The sequence below is a fragment of the Bidens hawaiensis genome, unplaced genomic scaffold (assembly GCF_021521415.1).
Source record: "Bidens hawaiensis isolate Kalapana, Puna unplaced genomic scaffold, B.hawaiensis_p1.1 tig00008123_1, whole genome shotgun sequence".
NCBI classification, from domain to species: Eukaryota; Viridiplantae; Streptophyta; class Magnoliopsida; order Asterales; family Asteraceae; genus Bidens; species Bidens hawaiensis.
The window spans coordinates 826,803-843,780 of NW_027491577.1; positions in this window are offsets into that span (position 1 = coordinate 826,803).

Consider the following 16,978-nt stretch of genomic DNA (forward strand, 5'->3'; position numbering starts at 1 on the left):
AAACCTGAACATGATAGGAATATCCGAAACTCGATATAACTGTGTGACGGGTGGTCCATGGGACAACCTTTAATTGATTTAAAACCGTAATAATCATGTTTTGAATTGGTTTATTTGGTGGAATTAGATGACTATGGTATTGTTGGTGAATTGTAGGTTCAAAGGAGGTACCGGGGCTATTATGGTGTATACCGAGCAACCGAACGAGCCGGGGACGCGCGAGAGGCCAAAACATTAACTTTATTAACATTGGAAACCTGAAATCGGGATAGAGCATTCTTTCTTATATTGTTTAAAACTCGTTTATTGTTTTAGTTAATTTTGTTGATAAAAATCAAACAACCAAATCATTGAATTTACATTTTGCACTTAGATTAATTTAGATGAATTTTATAGCTACTCAGTAACGCATTTTCCACAAACTCTCTGTGTTCGATACTCACTTACTGCTATCTATTTAATTGTATTTGGTTTATTTTTGAGTGAGTCTTCGACATCACATCACTGGGACGAGTATTTCTCGTCCCATTAAGGTTTGGTACATGTTTAGGATTAGTTTTGAAATTTTCACGAGTTTGGGATTATTAATGTACCTGATTCTCCAACCAAATTACCCAATATCATTGACCAATTTACCCAATTATGTACCTGAATTACCAATCATAATTTTATTTATATATTTATATACGGTATACATTGAAAATTAAAATATTCTACCTGCATTTTATTATACGTTTCCCGTTTTCCATTTATATTGGTGCATGATGTCAGTAGTTCAGTATCTTGTGTTTGTCTGTGTCTGTAATCGTTTAGTTTGTTTGTTTCGTGTTAAATACTGTTTATGGTTATGTTCGCTAGCTTTAGGCGAACTTGGGGAAGCGAAGTTATGACAACTTCGCCTAGTATGTTAGGCGAAGTTGTCGAGGTTTATAAATACCTTAACTTCGGCTTTAGTGAAATAGTTTTTTTTCCGAACGAGTTGTTTTGGTGATCTTTAGTATCACGTGTTGGCACTTGCAATATATCAAGTTTTACAGTATAATCTTGTGTGTTTACATATATATTCAACGTATTAATCATCTCGACACTCGTATCGTATACGTGGGGATTCCGCACCCTCGTACTGCGAGATGATCCTGTGTAGATCCGGCTGGGAACCTACAATTGGTATTAGAGCATTTTGCTCGTGATTGTGTGGTTCGGGATTATCACACGGGTGTTAAGATCGTTCCGTTTGACTATTCGCGGAACGAGTTACGTTGAAATACCTCGTTTTTGTCTTTTGCTCATCTTCCCTCATCATATATACCTTAAAAACACCCTCGCGTCCATCGCAATCAACCTAACAAAACCTGCAAAAACCTTGTTCTTCCGGCGAACTTGCCGTCACAAAAAGTAGGGTTTAAGCAAACATATAAGTGTTTGGCGAAGTTGATTATCTGCGAAGTTAAGGGATCGGCGAAGTTAAGAGAACAACGAAGTTGTAGGTGAAGTTATTCTTAGCGAAGTTGTGGAAGGCGAAGTTGTCCTTAAGCGAAGTTCTACAGGCGAAGTTGTAGTAACTTCGCTGCCTACTGCACCCAGAATCCAAATTTTTAATTCTAAGTCTCGTCTAGTTCAAGTATGACTTCGATAAACATCACAGAACTGGTAAAGATGGAGGTTGAGGCTGGTTCTGCAACGAAAGCTCCAAAACTACTGAAAGGAACTGATTTCGTTGCATGGAAAGATCGATTTGAACAGTATTTGAAGTATCAAGACGCAAAGATGTGGGTTTGCATTCAAGACGGATACATTCCACCTACGTCCATGTTTGAAGGTCGTGAACAGATTAAGAAGTACAGTAAGATGGAGGATGATGAAAAGAAAATGTATGAGGCAGAGAGTAAAGCGCATGCAGCTATAACAATGGCACTTCTACAAGAAATTCTTCATACCTTCAAGAAATACAAAACTGCTAGAGAGCTATGGGAAGCATTAGAAAATAGATATGAAGGTAATGTTGGGATTCGTACCTCCAAGACAAAGCTGCTAAAAACTCAACTCTCCGTATATGAAAAATGAATCACTTGATGATATCATCACACGATATTATCATCTGATGACCGAGCTAAATAACTATTCAATTGAATACAAGGAAGAAGAGATAGTAGAGAAACTTCTTGATACTCTCCCACCAAAATGGGAAATCTACACAGTTCTGATGCGAGAAGATAAAGACTTTGAGAAGACCGATTTGGAAACAGTAGTAAATAAGTTACGAAATTTTGAACTTAACATGGCTCGAAAGGAGACACCAACTGATCAGGTTCAGGATCCGGGAATGTATGGTGTGAAAGTCACTCCAAACTCAAGTACAAAATCAGAATCCACTGCCTACTACTCAAAGGGAGAATCAAACTCCACTCCAGATGGTCATGTGATTCTCAATATGGATGGTGACGTATGTTTCGTAGCAGGAGGTAGTAGTTCCTCAAAACCTCAAACCACAACTGGTAACTTCTCATCCAGTGCTACAAGCAAGAACTACTCACATATGCCTATGAGTGTGAAATCAGCTGAACAGCAGTTCGCTCTCTATGCATCCTTCATTGCATCTTATGAGAATTACATCAAAGGTAAAATAGTTGACCCTGCAACGTTGGATGAAGACTATGATCAGATCGACGCTGATGATCTGGAGGAAATGGATCTGCAGTGGCAGATGGCAATGATAGTAAGAAGGGTTAAGAGATTTATGAAGAAAACTGGTAGAAAGTTTGTTGAAGATAAGGAACGGGGAATGCGGGCTGACGGCAAGCCTTGGATGGTGATGAAGTATAAGCCGATTCGTTGTTTAAAAGAGGTGCCGATGAAGATGATGCCCAAGGATGTGCTAAAAGATCTCAAGTGGTGGTACGTTGATTGCAAGACAGCGGAAGCTGTTATGGAAGATGAGGATGAACAGGAGATTCTGAGAGTGTATGATCCCATGCACTTGGTTAACTTGTCTCAAGCTGATTTGCAGGTACTAAATGATAAGAAGATATTCTACATTCCTACGTGGAAGGATGAAGCCAAGAAGTACCAGAAGGTGGTCTATGTCTGTGTGAGACATGGCGTCCATGCTTGAAGACGAGGGGTACGAGATCTTTGGGATTACAAGACACGAGAAAGAAGATAGATATGAAGCTACTGCCAAGGGGGAGTCTGTTGGTGCATGATGCCAGTAGTTCAGTATCTTGTGTTTGTCTGTGTCTGTAATCGTTTAGTTTGTTTGTTTCGAGTTAAATACTGTTTATGGTTATGTTCGCTAGCTTTAGGCGAACTTGGGGAAGCGAAGTTATGACAACTTCGCCTAGTATGTTAGGCGAAGCTGTCGAGGTTTATAAATACCTCAACTTCGGCTTTAGTGAAATAGTTTTTTTCCGAACGAGTTGTTTTGGTGATCTTTAGTATCACGTGTTGGCACTTGAAATATATCAAGTTTTACAGCATAATCTTGTGTGTTTACATATATATTCAACGTATTAATCATCTCGACACTCGTATCGTATACGTGGGGATTCCACACCCTCGTACTACGAGATACTCCTATGTAGATCCGGCTGGGAACCTACAATTTATACATATCAATTTCATTAAAAAAATCCATGAGAACATGACTTTTTAGTTTCCAAATTTTCATATTTAAATTCTAATCAATGAGAGCTGCCACAACTTCTAACAGCTCGTCTTCTACATAATCAACATATGGGACGACACACCATCTTAGTATTGAAAACATTTGTAGCTTTTTTTTCCAATATATGGATCACAAATGTCAATGTCATTTTGATAACTAAATTATGACAATATTGTTAACGGGTATACCTAAAACCCACGAGTATGTTCGATACTTGATGGGTAATTACCCGATAAATACCCGACGGTCCTGAGACGGATTTGGAACGAGGTTTTATAATTGGGTTCGGGCCTGACCTCTTGTCATCCCTACGTCTACAGACACATGCTCGGTTACGCGCGTACTAGCATGGGTTACACATCCAATTTCTCACCACGCGTGTACCAACAAGGGTTATGTGTCTCATGTCGCGTTTCATGAGTACCGACACCAGATCAGGGTACGCGTGTGTCGGCACTCGTGCATGTCTGATGTCACGTTAAGAGCGTACCAACACAAGCTTTGAGTATAACGTCGTGTTTCGCACGTTATGGCACTTTGAATATGAGCATTTAAACATAGAGATTGATTTTAGTTTTCTATAAAAAAAGTTAATGGAGAATCTAATGTAGTGGCATACTAATGTTTTAATATTTAGTTGTTTCTTTTGTATTATATAGACAGTGTGGAACGTGTATATACAAACTCAAATACGAATGCTTTTATATCTTAATATTTCGTAAGCTTGTTTTGACATAACGGAATCTATTTTAGATCGTTATATGGTTTAATAGGTGCGGAACAACTACGGGGTATTGGCGTTTGAAGAATCAAAGGGTTAAAGAAAATGTAATGAAGAGTTTATCAACAAAGAAGAGATGTGATCGAATGTAAGGCCCCAGACCCGACAACCCTACATTGTCGTTGAATTTACTCATAAACTCAGTTTATAACAGCACAAGCACATATTTACAATTAGCAGCAGAAACTAAAACTTTTATACATTAACTTCTATCTCTAGTTAGATCTCCAATATGGATAACCTCGCACGCACCTCGAGCTCGCTACGTCATCAACCATACATGCATTCATACTAAAAGTCAGCTAAACGCTGAGTGAGTTCCAACATTTATTTATTTTTATAAATGATCAATTTAAAACAATTGACACGTGACTCTTTGTATCCGAATATACATTTTCATGACCTTTCTTTTGTTCACCTTCATTTACATTATTACCCTTGCCTTTTTCATGCATATCGGAGCATGCACACCATTCATATATGTCATCTATCCTCCTAGTATCCATAGTTGGACCAAACAATCACACAACGTGTGTGTATACATTCATTAACTACCATACCATACAATCATACCACATACACGTACGTATTTATTAACCGCCACAGTTAGTATCCTTAATTGGACCATCTATTCATTGTATCCATAACTGGACACATTATCCTTTGTATCCATGTCACACCCCAACCTATGGCGGAAATGCCGGGGCGAACTGATTGCTCACAGTTTTTCAAATGTTACTATCAAACAATAATAAATGTGACAATATCTATTAAGTTAATTAAATAATCAAAACATCAAATACAAAATCTATTTTTCAAATAAATAAGACAATACAAATATATCAAAGTCTATAATCTTGTTTATTCTCTCTAGCGTGCAATCCTAAGTTTTTCTTCCAAACAAGCTTGAATATCAAACGATAACCTGCATATGCGTTGAAAATAGAAAGGTTTTATCAACACAAGGTTGAGTGAGCAACACACCAGTTTAAATGTTCATATAGAAAATAAGTATTTGCAACAAGTCGTATGAGTATAACAAATTAACCAAATGAGCAAATATAACTGACATGTCGAGAAACACAAAGCTATAACGACTGGCGTATGATCATACTAGACTGAGATTATGTTGGACCTCTCCGAATGCGGAAGCATACAAAGCAAATAAGCACATAAACAAGTAAGGTATAAGTTGTTAACACATAAGACAAAGTTGCAGTTTTGTGTATAAGTATATATGAGAATTATATTTACGCATATGTCTCCAAAATGTGGGAAAACCAGTAAAATAGGGGAATGTGGTACTCACCTCGATAGATGAACAAAAGATGATTAGAATAACGAGAAGTCAGGAAAAGTCACACGCGAACGTGAAAGCCTAAAAGAACGAGAGTAACGGATGAGCTTAAGTCAAGATTAATATTGATTACAATAAATCGATAATATAGAATAAAGTAATATACTATTATACATACAGACTTATTATAAAAAAAATAATTAATTAAATTTATAAGAAATCCATCTTAATAAAATTTACTTGTAGTTTTATTTACTTGATATATATATAAAAAAATTAGATTTTAGATTGATATATTTATATATAGATACATATAGTCTTTAAATTATAATATGCTTCATTTATATTTACATATACGTGTATAAACCTTTATGTATTTATGAGAACGAAAACGAGTGTTACAAAGTCTGTTTTCATTAGAAATAGTTTTTATTAGTTATTGTTAATATTATTATAAAGATTAAACAATTAAAATGATAAACAATAAAAATTTAACAAAACGGGGTGCAGAGGGGTCGAACCCGCGACCCCTGCCCCCAAAGTAACATGTGTTAACCAGCAGGCCCTAATGGCGACGTGCGTATAGGTTCAGCTCGTTTTATTAATATACATAAGCAGATTTGACCAAACTGATCAAGAACCCTAGAAATTCACATTGGTTAATCCGTTTACAATTAACCAAAACAAGGTTAGGGCTATTGATCTGCTTCAATTCGCAATCCTAAACATGTAAACAATTACCTTTGACAACGATCGGAGGTAGGATAACGAGCTCAAACAGTGGCCGGCGGTTATAAGTTATGAATGAACGAATAAACTATGAAATTAATCTAATTATTTATAGGGTAAGGGTCGGCCAATAAGTTAGGGTTGTGACGCGTAATTAATTGAAATACTAACAATGTTTTCGTGATCACAGGCTGTCAAACGAGTGTCGGTAGTTTTAAAAGGAAAAACGAGTCAAAGATGGTGTAATTAACTTAATTAGATCGTCGGGGAGGCCGCAAATCATGTACGAAATTGATTCCCTTAATCAAAAGTTGATTATAAATGATTTTGGACAGTTAATTGCTAGATTGATTGATTACGGGTTCACAAAATTTGAATATGGGTCGGGTATGGTTATGGATATCCATCTTGTAATATGGATTATAACAGAATTTACAGATAGATCCCTTCAAGTTTGGAGATGGACATAGAAAGGTTAGAACTTTATATTTTAGGTTAAAAACGTATAAAACTTTAAAGATATAAATTTAAATTATCAAATATAACTTGATAAACACAATATATTAAATAAAATAACCCAGACTTCGAAACGTGTCGGGTGTTTATATAAATTCGAAAACCCAAGTTGTTACAGTCTCCCCTACTTTAGCGAATTTCGTCCTGAAATTAAGGAATGTCATAACAACATCATTAAATACATAATACAGAACCTTAGATAGTTGAAGTAACGCTTCAAATGAAAATCCGATAAGGGCACTTATATATAGGATGTACCAGCGGCATATCCACCATGTCCTTATCATCTTTGCATTTGTACCGTTATCTCAACTACTTACAGTTCTAGATTATGACACACAATTATCCGGATAATGATTTCCATGCGAGGACTTCGGTAATTATGTATGCATCCATAATTACTTAGATCGTCGGATGGTCCACATGACTCGTCCCATTGTGTGGGTTGCAAAATGTTTAAGTAAAACATGATTTTTTTAGGGAACACAATTTTAAAGAAGTTTTAAATTAGAGAATATCATTGTATAAAATGATTCCAAAAGTTGCAGTGAAATTTTTATTAATATATCGCAAAAATATAAGTATTTGAAGAAGACATCACTTATAAGGGTAAATAAATAAGATAAGAGTAAATTTAATAAACAATCTATTGGAACAAAAAGGAACTTAATTCAAGATAGCTTATAGAAGACACATAGTTTAAGTGAGAGATAATCTAAGGCCATAAAGAGGCGTTACAATAATTAAGAAAAGATAAAATATCAAGATAGATAAAGAGAACGGCAAAAGTCTTCACGGTCGTTGAGTAGCTTAATTGACTTGACTTGAAGCACCATGAGGAGTTGCATGAGTAGGAGCAGTTGAGGTAGATTGGCTTGGAATAGCTTGAATGGGTTGAGCTTTCATAGCAGGGGCTTGAGCAAAGTAGACTTGGTACACTTGAGCTTGGGGGTGCAGAACTTAATAGTATTGGGTTAGGCACGGTTGATTTGGATTGGTGGGAGGAGCTTGAAGGACATGAGGTGGTTGAGTTTGAATTTGATGGGCATGGGTCAAGTAGTAAGGTGTAGTCATAGCTTGGGATTGATGGGCATGGATAATTTGCGGGCACGTATCACGAAGATGGTTTGGGTCTCCACAATGATAGCAAGCATGAGTATTGGGAGTACTGGGTTGAGCATTGAGGTGGCTTGAGCATTAGGCGGGATACGACAAGTGTTAATAAGGTGGCCATAAAGGTTGCACTGGGTGCATAGTTGGCACGGGGTTTGGGGAGAGTGATGGAAGTTACACTTGGCACATAAGGGATAAGGACCAAGATAAGTCTTTTTGTTCGGGGCAGTTTGGTTCTGGTCAGGAGAAGGTTGGATATTGGGTTGATTAACGGCTTAGGCTTTACGCTTGTTGTTTTTGTTGTTGTAGGAAGGCTTAGTCTCAGCTTCAGCATCAGAAGAGGAGTCGGTCTTAGTCTTGTCGGGAGTAGGCTTGGAATCCTTGCGAGACAAGGTTCCATCCCTAACATGACTATCGGTGAGAGAGGCAGCTAGGTCCATCGCCTCACCAATGGTTAACGGGTCACGACTCATCATGGCACCACGGAAAAGGATCGGAAGACCACGAACGTACTTCCGAATATCGCGAGTCTTGGGGGTTACCAAATGGGGCACAATACGGCTAAGCTCGCGGAACCGGTTAGAGTAGGCGAGTTATCCCCACCAATCTGCTTAAGTTCCCAGAATTCCGCTTCGAGTCTCTGTAGCTCATGTTCCGGGCAAAACTCTTTCTTCATTGCTTCTTTAAGTTCCTCCCAAGGCATGGATACAACCAAGTCAGACTTTTGGTCATTCCTCAGGGCATTCCACCAGATGACAGCTCGACCCTCGAACTTTCTCGAGGCGAACTTATTCCGTTTGGCGTCCGGACATTCACAGTGGATGAAAATATTTTCCATCTCTTCAAACCATTGCAGCAATTTGGTGGCAGTTTCCTCACCAAGAAAGGATGGGGGTTTAGTGCTCAGGAAGTTGCGGAAATCAGAATTGTTCAATTCGGCCGAAGTAGCAGATCCATTGGAGTTGAAGCTTTGGATTTGAGTGATGATTGTGGGCATTGCAGCAGCAAATTCCTTTGTGATTCTAGCAGCCAAGCGGCGATCGCGTGAACCGGATGAACATTGGTGACGACGGTGGCTTCTTAGAGACCGTTGGGCCTAGTTTATTTGGTTTGTACTTGTCTATTTAAGTCTACATGTATTGGGCTCGGGGCTAGTCTACATGTATTGGGCTTGGGGCTACGAGTTTGTTGCTTGTTATGTAAACCGAGAACACGTTAGTGTTCTCGGTGGGCTTTTGGTAATATGGGCTTAGGTGTTTTGGTTTCTCTATATACAGTTGATGTCATGTATAGGGAAATGGTTGTTCACTCACTTGTTTTTCAGCATTGTGTATTGTAAGTGCTTAAGCACCCAACGTATCTTAATATACGTGTGTTTTGAAGCAATCTCGTGTTACTTCCTTGTGTTTATTCGTGTTCTTGAATCACCAAGTATCGGTATTCCGCACCCATACTTGTTATATTGATATCATAATTGTAGTGATCCAGATTCGGGACTTACAATGGGTATCAGAGCCTTAGACCTTATTCAGGCTCGTTATTGTGATATCAAAGATTCGAGAATAGTTTTTTCGGTGGTAGTTGTGTTTTTCCAGCGAGTGTGTGATCGGAGAAGAAGAACAGGAAATATTTTGACCAAAGATTGCCTTATCTTTGGAAACAGTTTGAACCCACTAAAATAGGGATTAAATTGTTGCCAAAATCAACCGGTCAAACAAATTTTCGGTGTTCTCGGCTCATAAAACAAAGTTCTCGGTGAAGAAAATGAGATCTCGGTTGATTTTGATCTCTGTCATATTTTGTTTTCGGCCACTGGTTGTTTTCGGCCAAGCATTCTCGGCCATCAGTAGTTCTCGGTCAAGTTTTGGTCAATTTCATGGTTCTTGGTCAACTTGGGGTTCTCGGTCAAAGATTGGTCAACTTCTGTGTTCTCGGTCAAAGCTTGGTCAAAACCTGAGTTCTCGGTCAACCAGTGTGGACTTGTTCTCAGCCCAGTTTGTTGTTTGGGCCTGTACAACTTGGACTTGGACTTTTAATTTGGACTTAGTAATAATTGGACTTAAAATCAATTTCTAATCTAATTAAAATGGCCCATTTAACTAATGGTAACAACTCAACCAATTCATCACTTCATCAAGAACTTGATTCCATCATGGGCATTGCTACTCGTATACCCCGTCTCTTGTCCCATGAGGGGTTCAGTGAATGGAAATTTCGTTTTGAACACTACGCCAAGATGAAAGATTCCAAAATTTGGAAGAGCATTGTGAGGGGACCTCAAAGGATCACCTATCAAAGGGATGGTTCTGACGAAGTTCTTGTGAAACCAGTTGCATAGTATGACGATGATGACTTTGCTAAAGTTGAGGAAGATGAGAGAGCTCTTTCCACTCTAACCATGGCACTCTCACCTAAGATTGCCATTCAGTTTAGAGAACTTCAGTATGCTAAAGAGTTGTGGGCTACACTGATAGAAGTTTATGAAGGAAATGAAGATACGGAAAGAAGTCGCCAAGATCTGCTGCGACAAAAGTTCAATATGTTTAATCATGTTTTGGGAGAGATGTTGGAATCCCTACTTCAAAGATTCATATCTCTTGTGACTGAAATGAGAACAGCAGGAATTTATCTGCAAACTTTAGAAATAAACAACAAGTTGGTGAACTCCTTGCCGAAAAGTTGGGACATGAATGTTGCGGTTATCAAAAAGACTAAGGATCTCAACAGGATGGGTATGACTGAAATGATAGCTACTATTAAAGCCTGTGATATGGATGATAAACAACGGGCAATAAATCATGCTGGTTCTTACAGTGCTGCTGGATACAACGTTGCTTCCAACAGTGCTCTTATGTCTCAAGATAGTTTCTCACTGTTCAAGCCTACTCAACAACCACCTCATGGAAACTTCTAGATGTTCTCATCTACTCTAGGTCAATCATCATCATCCAACTCACCCAAACCAGCTCCAGTGTTCTTCACCAAGTCTGGACAGTCTACGAATGACACTGGTAAAGCTACTCACACTCCCAGCCAGAAATTTAGCCAGATCCCCACCATACCAAAAGAAACTCAGGAGAATATAGCTATAATGGCGGGATTTATGAATTGTTATTATGTATTTTTGGCTGGAGACTTGGTTCAACCTGTGGTTGTTGCTGAACTAGATCAGATTCATCCCGATGATGTTGAAGAAATGGACATCTCGTGGCAAATTTCCATGGCAATTTTCCATGCAAAGAAGTTTACTAAGAGGACGGGTAGAAATAACTGGAACATGCCTAATAATCAAAAGGTGGGTTTTAACAAAGACACTCTCAGGTGCTACAAATGTCATGAGCCGGGTCATTTTGCTCATGAATGTACTAACCCAGCTAAGGATGGAAATACGGAAAGGGCATTGGTTCCAGTTGGAAATGTCCGAGGTGAGGCTGGAGGTAGTTCAGGTAATGGTGAAAGAGGTATGGTTTCTCAACAGTTCTCTTGGGAAGGTCAGATGGCTGCGCTTAATATCGGAAATCAGACTGCAAATTTCGCTAATGTTGAAGACACTGGAAAAGAAAATGCTGCTGAGGAGAAGGTCAAGGAGCTTCAGTTTGCGTATATGGCGTTCACTTCTCCAGACTCATCTGAGGTACATTTTCAACCATGTTCTTTAAATTGTGGCAAAAAAATAGAAATGTATAAACTTCATAATGACAGTCTAAGTAGAGATATGGAAAGAATAAAATCAGAAAATTTCAAACTAAAGAAAAATGAAAAGGGTTTTTTAGACAAAATAGAAGCACAAAAGAAGGACATTTCTAAGCTTAAATCTGATTTTAGCATGCCAAACAAGAAATTGCTGAGTTTACTGCTAAACTGGAAGCTTCCAAGTTAGAAATCTTAAATCTAACTAGTAAGTTTGAAAAGGCTGAACTTGATTTTAAAAAATTCGATGGTTCCAGTAATGTAGTTAACTCAATTATTAAGAACCAATTGTGGTGGAAAGAAAATGAAGGTGAGGGAATAGGATACAGTCAAGTTCCTCCACCTTACAATCATAATTATGTCCCTACACCTATCACCAAAGAACATGAAGAAAAGATAAAGGACATGAAGTATGGTAAACAAGAAAAAGGTGATGGGACCAGCTCTGTGAATGCTGGTCCATCCACTTCAAATATGAACGATTCTAATGTATCTACTTCATGTGCAGAAAAAGTAATTGTGATGGAGTGGACTGATGAGGATGACGACCCTAGTTTTGATTTTGATAATAACTTTGTTTCTGATGTTTCTTTGAAACTTCCTGTTTTGAATTCTGTTATTCCGACTGTTTGTGTGGGCTCTGTTTTAAAGGGCAAGGATTCTTGTGTGGTTGATTCGGTTGAAACTTTGAACTCTGATAATGTGTTTTCTAATAAAATTAAAAATTCAAAAACATCAAAAAAAAAATACGTTGCACCTAAATTTGTCAAGGAGGGATGCTCTAATGACAAACTAGGTGATAAGTTCAACAAGGAGAACAAGAGTTCTCGCAAATTTAAGCAGACTGGTCTACACAACCAGTCCAGACAAGGAGTTGCCCAAAAATTCGATGGTTCCAGTAATGTAGTTCACTCAATTATTAAGAACCAATTGTGGTGGAAAGAAAATGAAGGTGAGGGAATAGGATACAGTCAAGTTCCTCCACCTTACAATCATAATTATGTCCCTACACCTATCACCAAAGAACATGAAGAAAAGATAAAGGACATGAAGTATGGTAAACAAGAAAAAGGTGATGGGACCAGCTCTGTGAATGCTGGTCCATCCACTTCAAATATGAACGATTCTAATGTATCTACTTCATGTGCAGAAAAAGTAATTGTGATGGAGTGGACTGATGAGGATGACGACCCTAGTTTTGATTTTGATAATAACTTTGTTTCTGATGTTTCTTTGAAACTTCCTGTTTTGAATTCTGTTATTCCGACTGTTTGTGTGGGCTCTGTTTTAAAGGGCAAGGATTCTTGTGTGGTTGATTCGGTTGAAACTTTGAACTCTGATAATGTGTTTTCTAATAAAATTAAAAATTCAAAAACATCAAAAAAAAATACGTTGCACCTAAATTTGTCAAGGAGGGATGCTCTAATGACAAACTAGGTGATAAGTTCAACAAGGAGAACAAGAGTTCTCGCAAATTTAAGCAGACTGGTCTACACAACCAGTCCAGACAAGGAGTTGCCCAAAATGATTTTTTCATAAAACGTAAAACTTGTTTTAATTGTGGCACTCCTGGTCATATTGCCAGAAATTGTCCACATCGTACGTATGTTCCCTACTATGGATTTTATCAGAGAAATATGCCATACATGCCTCATAACGCGTACATGCAAAGATTCAGGCATTATCAGGCTAGTTCCTTTGACGATGATTGGAATCGAAACAAATCTGGCTGGTTTAGTCCTTATTATACCAAACCTAACATGTCTAAAAGAAAGGTCAGAAAAGGTGTTTCAAGTTCAAATTCTAATATGAACACTAAGGCTAGACCAAAACAGGAGAAAAAGGTTGATTCGTCTCTATCTACATCTAAAACACCGGAGGTTGCGACAATCATTTGTACATATAATTCAAAATCATACAGACATAGATGGTTGCCTAAATCTCCGGCGAAAGTTTCTACAAATTCCATGTTTGATGATTAAAAGGACATGTCATGGCAATCCGTGACAACTGTAGATGAATCAGGGTCACCCAGTGTGAGTATGGACTGGGTACCAAAAACTAACTAATCCTGATCTGTGTGCAGGGACAGCTATGGAGGAATATCATCAGACCCTGGTATGTTGATAGTGGCTGTTCTAGGCACATGATAGGGTACATCACCCAGCTACACGACATTCAAACATTTAACGGTGGGTATGTGTCTTTTGCGGGAGGAGAGAAAGGAAAGATCACTCAGAAGGGTACTGTAAGTAACGGTGTTTTAAAGTTTGAAAATGTTAATTTTGTTCCAGAGTTGAAGCACAGTCTTTTGAGCGTGTCACAAATTTGTGACAAAGATTTTCAACTCACTTTACTAAGAAAGAGTGCCTGATTTTGAAACCTGGTATAATTATACCAGAAGATTGGATTCTTGTTCGATCATAACGAAAAGATAATGCTTATGTGATCGACGTGAACAAAAATGTTCATGACGAAATAACCTGTTTGTTTTCAAAAGTGTCAGAACATAATGCAATGCTTTGGCATCGTCGGCTTGGTCATGCTAATACTAAAAATCTGAATCGTCTTGCAAAAAATAACTTGGTGCGTGGTTTACCAATCAAGGATTTTGTGACTGTTGAAAAATGTGTGGCTTGTGCTTTGGGTAAACATCATTGAATATCTCACAAGCCAAAGTTGATTAATACCATTTCGTCAGTTTTTCAATTACTTCATATGGACCTCTTCGGGCCTGTTCATGTTTTGAGTTTATCTCGTAGCTCTTATTGTCTTGTTAATACTGATGATTGCTCACGTTTTACATCGTTATTTTTCTTGTCAAATAAGAGTGAAACTGCAGATCTGATCAAGAAGTTTGTTGTGCTCATGGAGAATTAACTGAACCTAAAGCTGAAGGGAATTCGGTGTGACAATGGAACGGAATTCAAGAATGCAACTTTGAATCACTTTTGTTTAGAGAAGGGGGGTACTTCGTCAATACAGCGCTCCACGGACGCCTCAACAAAATGGTGTAGCTGAAAGAAGAAACAAAACTCTTATCGAGGCAGCAAGAACGATGTTGTGCGACTCTAAACTGCCACTGTTTTTCTGGGCAGAAGCTATTAATACGGCCTGTTATGTTCAAAATTGGGTGATAATCAACAAGTCCAAGATGAAGACCCCGTATGAGATTATTTATGGTCATAAACCCACTGTCGCACATTTCAGAGCTTTTGGGTGTCTGTGTACTTTACTGAATCTAGAAATTACTCCAAAGTTTGGGGCCGCAGCCGATGAGTGTTACTTTGTTGGGTATGCGGGAAATACAGCTTACAGAGTCTACAAAAAGTCAACCAAGCATATTCTCGAGTCTTATGAAGTTCGTTGGTTAGAAGAAAATGAGACTGACGCTCGTGTTGGTCCCGATTGGTTATTTGACTACAATGAACTTTTCAAACCATTCAACGTGTTTCCAGTCATCAACACAAAACCTTTATGTGGTCCCAAAGTGGAAGCTGCAAAGGAAAATCCACAGACAGTTTCTCATATTTCCCCACTAATTGATGATGATGTTGCTGAGTTAAGTAATGATTCAATTGCTACTGGTACTCAGTTCAAGAAAACTTCAGAACCCGAATGTTCGCCAAACACGTCTGAAAATGCTGCTAATGTTGAGGGGGAGAGTTCTATTCATCAGATCTTCGGGAGCACACTGTTTCTCGATGACATTCCGAATGAATATGTCGCCAGTACCTCGTACTCTCACAGTATGGCGACATCTAGATGGAAGAATCCTCTTGTTGATGATATTGAAAACTTGTCAAATCTACAATCTACTGGTGATCTTTCTGATCAGTTAATTCCATCATGAATTCAGAAAAATCATCCAATTGAGAATGTCATAGGTCCCATTGAAGCGGGAGTGTCCACCAGAAGTCAGACAGGACCCATTAACAATTGTATGTTTTCCTGTTTCATCTCTCAAATTGAACCAAAGTCAGTAGAAATGGCTCTTCAAGAACCTAGTTGGGTTGATGCTATGCACGAAGAATTAAACCAGTTTGATAAGTTGAAAGTTTGGAGATTGGTTAAGTTACCGGAAGGAAAGAAAGCTCTTGATACAAGATGGGTTTTCAGAAACAAGTAAGATGACACCGGGGTTATTATTCGAAATAAGTCACGATTGGTAGTTCGTGTTTTTCGTCAGGTTGAGGGGTTAGATTACACAGAAGTCTACGCCCCAGTGGCTAGACTTGAGGCCATTAGAATTTTTCTGGCCTATGCATCATACGTGGGGTTCACAGTGTATCAGATGGATGTTAAGACCGCGTTTCTGTATGGTGAAGTTAAGGAGGAAATTTATGTTGATGAGCCACCGGGTTTTGTTGATTCTAAGAAACCAGATCACGTCTACAGGCTAGTCAAGGAATTGTACGGGTTACATCAGGCTCCTCGAGCGTGGTATGCTACATTGACCAAGCATCTTCTTGATCATGGCTACAAGCGTGGAACCATCGATCAAACCTTGTTACGAAAAACTGTCGGAAAAGATTTGATTCTCGTCCGGATCTATGTCGATGATATCATCTTTGGATCCACCAGCGCTAAGTTGTGCACAAAATTTGAAGGGGTAATGAAGAAGAGGTTTGAGATGAATTCGTCGGGTGAAATGACAACGTTTATCGGGCTACAGGTTCGACAAAGCTCGTAATGAATCCTACTATATCAAGGGAAGTACGTTGAGGATATGCTGGCAATGTTCGAGCTTCAAGATTCAAAGAGTGCCAGCACTCCCATGGCAGAAAGACCACTACTGTCATCCGATCCTGATGGGAGTCCCGTAGATCAAACATACTATCGATCGATGATCGGGTCTCTGATGTACCTCACAGCCAGTCATCCTGATATCATGTTTGTAGTCTGCCAGTTTGCTCGGTTCCAGGCTAATCCTAAACTCTCTCATTTAATTGCTGTTAAATGTATTTTTAGATATCTGAAGGGACAACCAAAGTTAGGTTTTTGGTATCCCAAACAATCAGAATTTGATCTTTATGCTTTTGCTGATAGCAATTATAGTGAAGATGACATTGACAGGAAATCCACGTCAGCTGGTTGCCAGTTCTTATGAGACCGTCTCATTTCATGGCAGTGTAAGAAACAACCGACGGTGTCTAATTTGACTGCCGAAGCGGAGTATGTTGCTGCA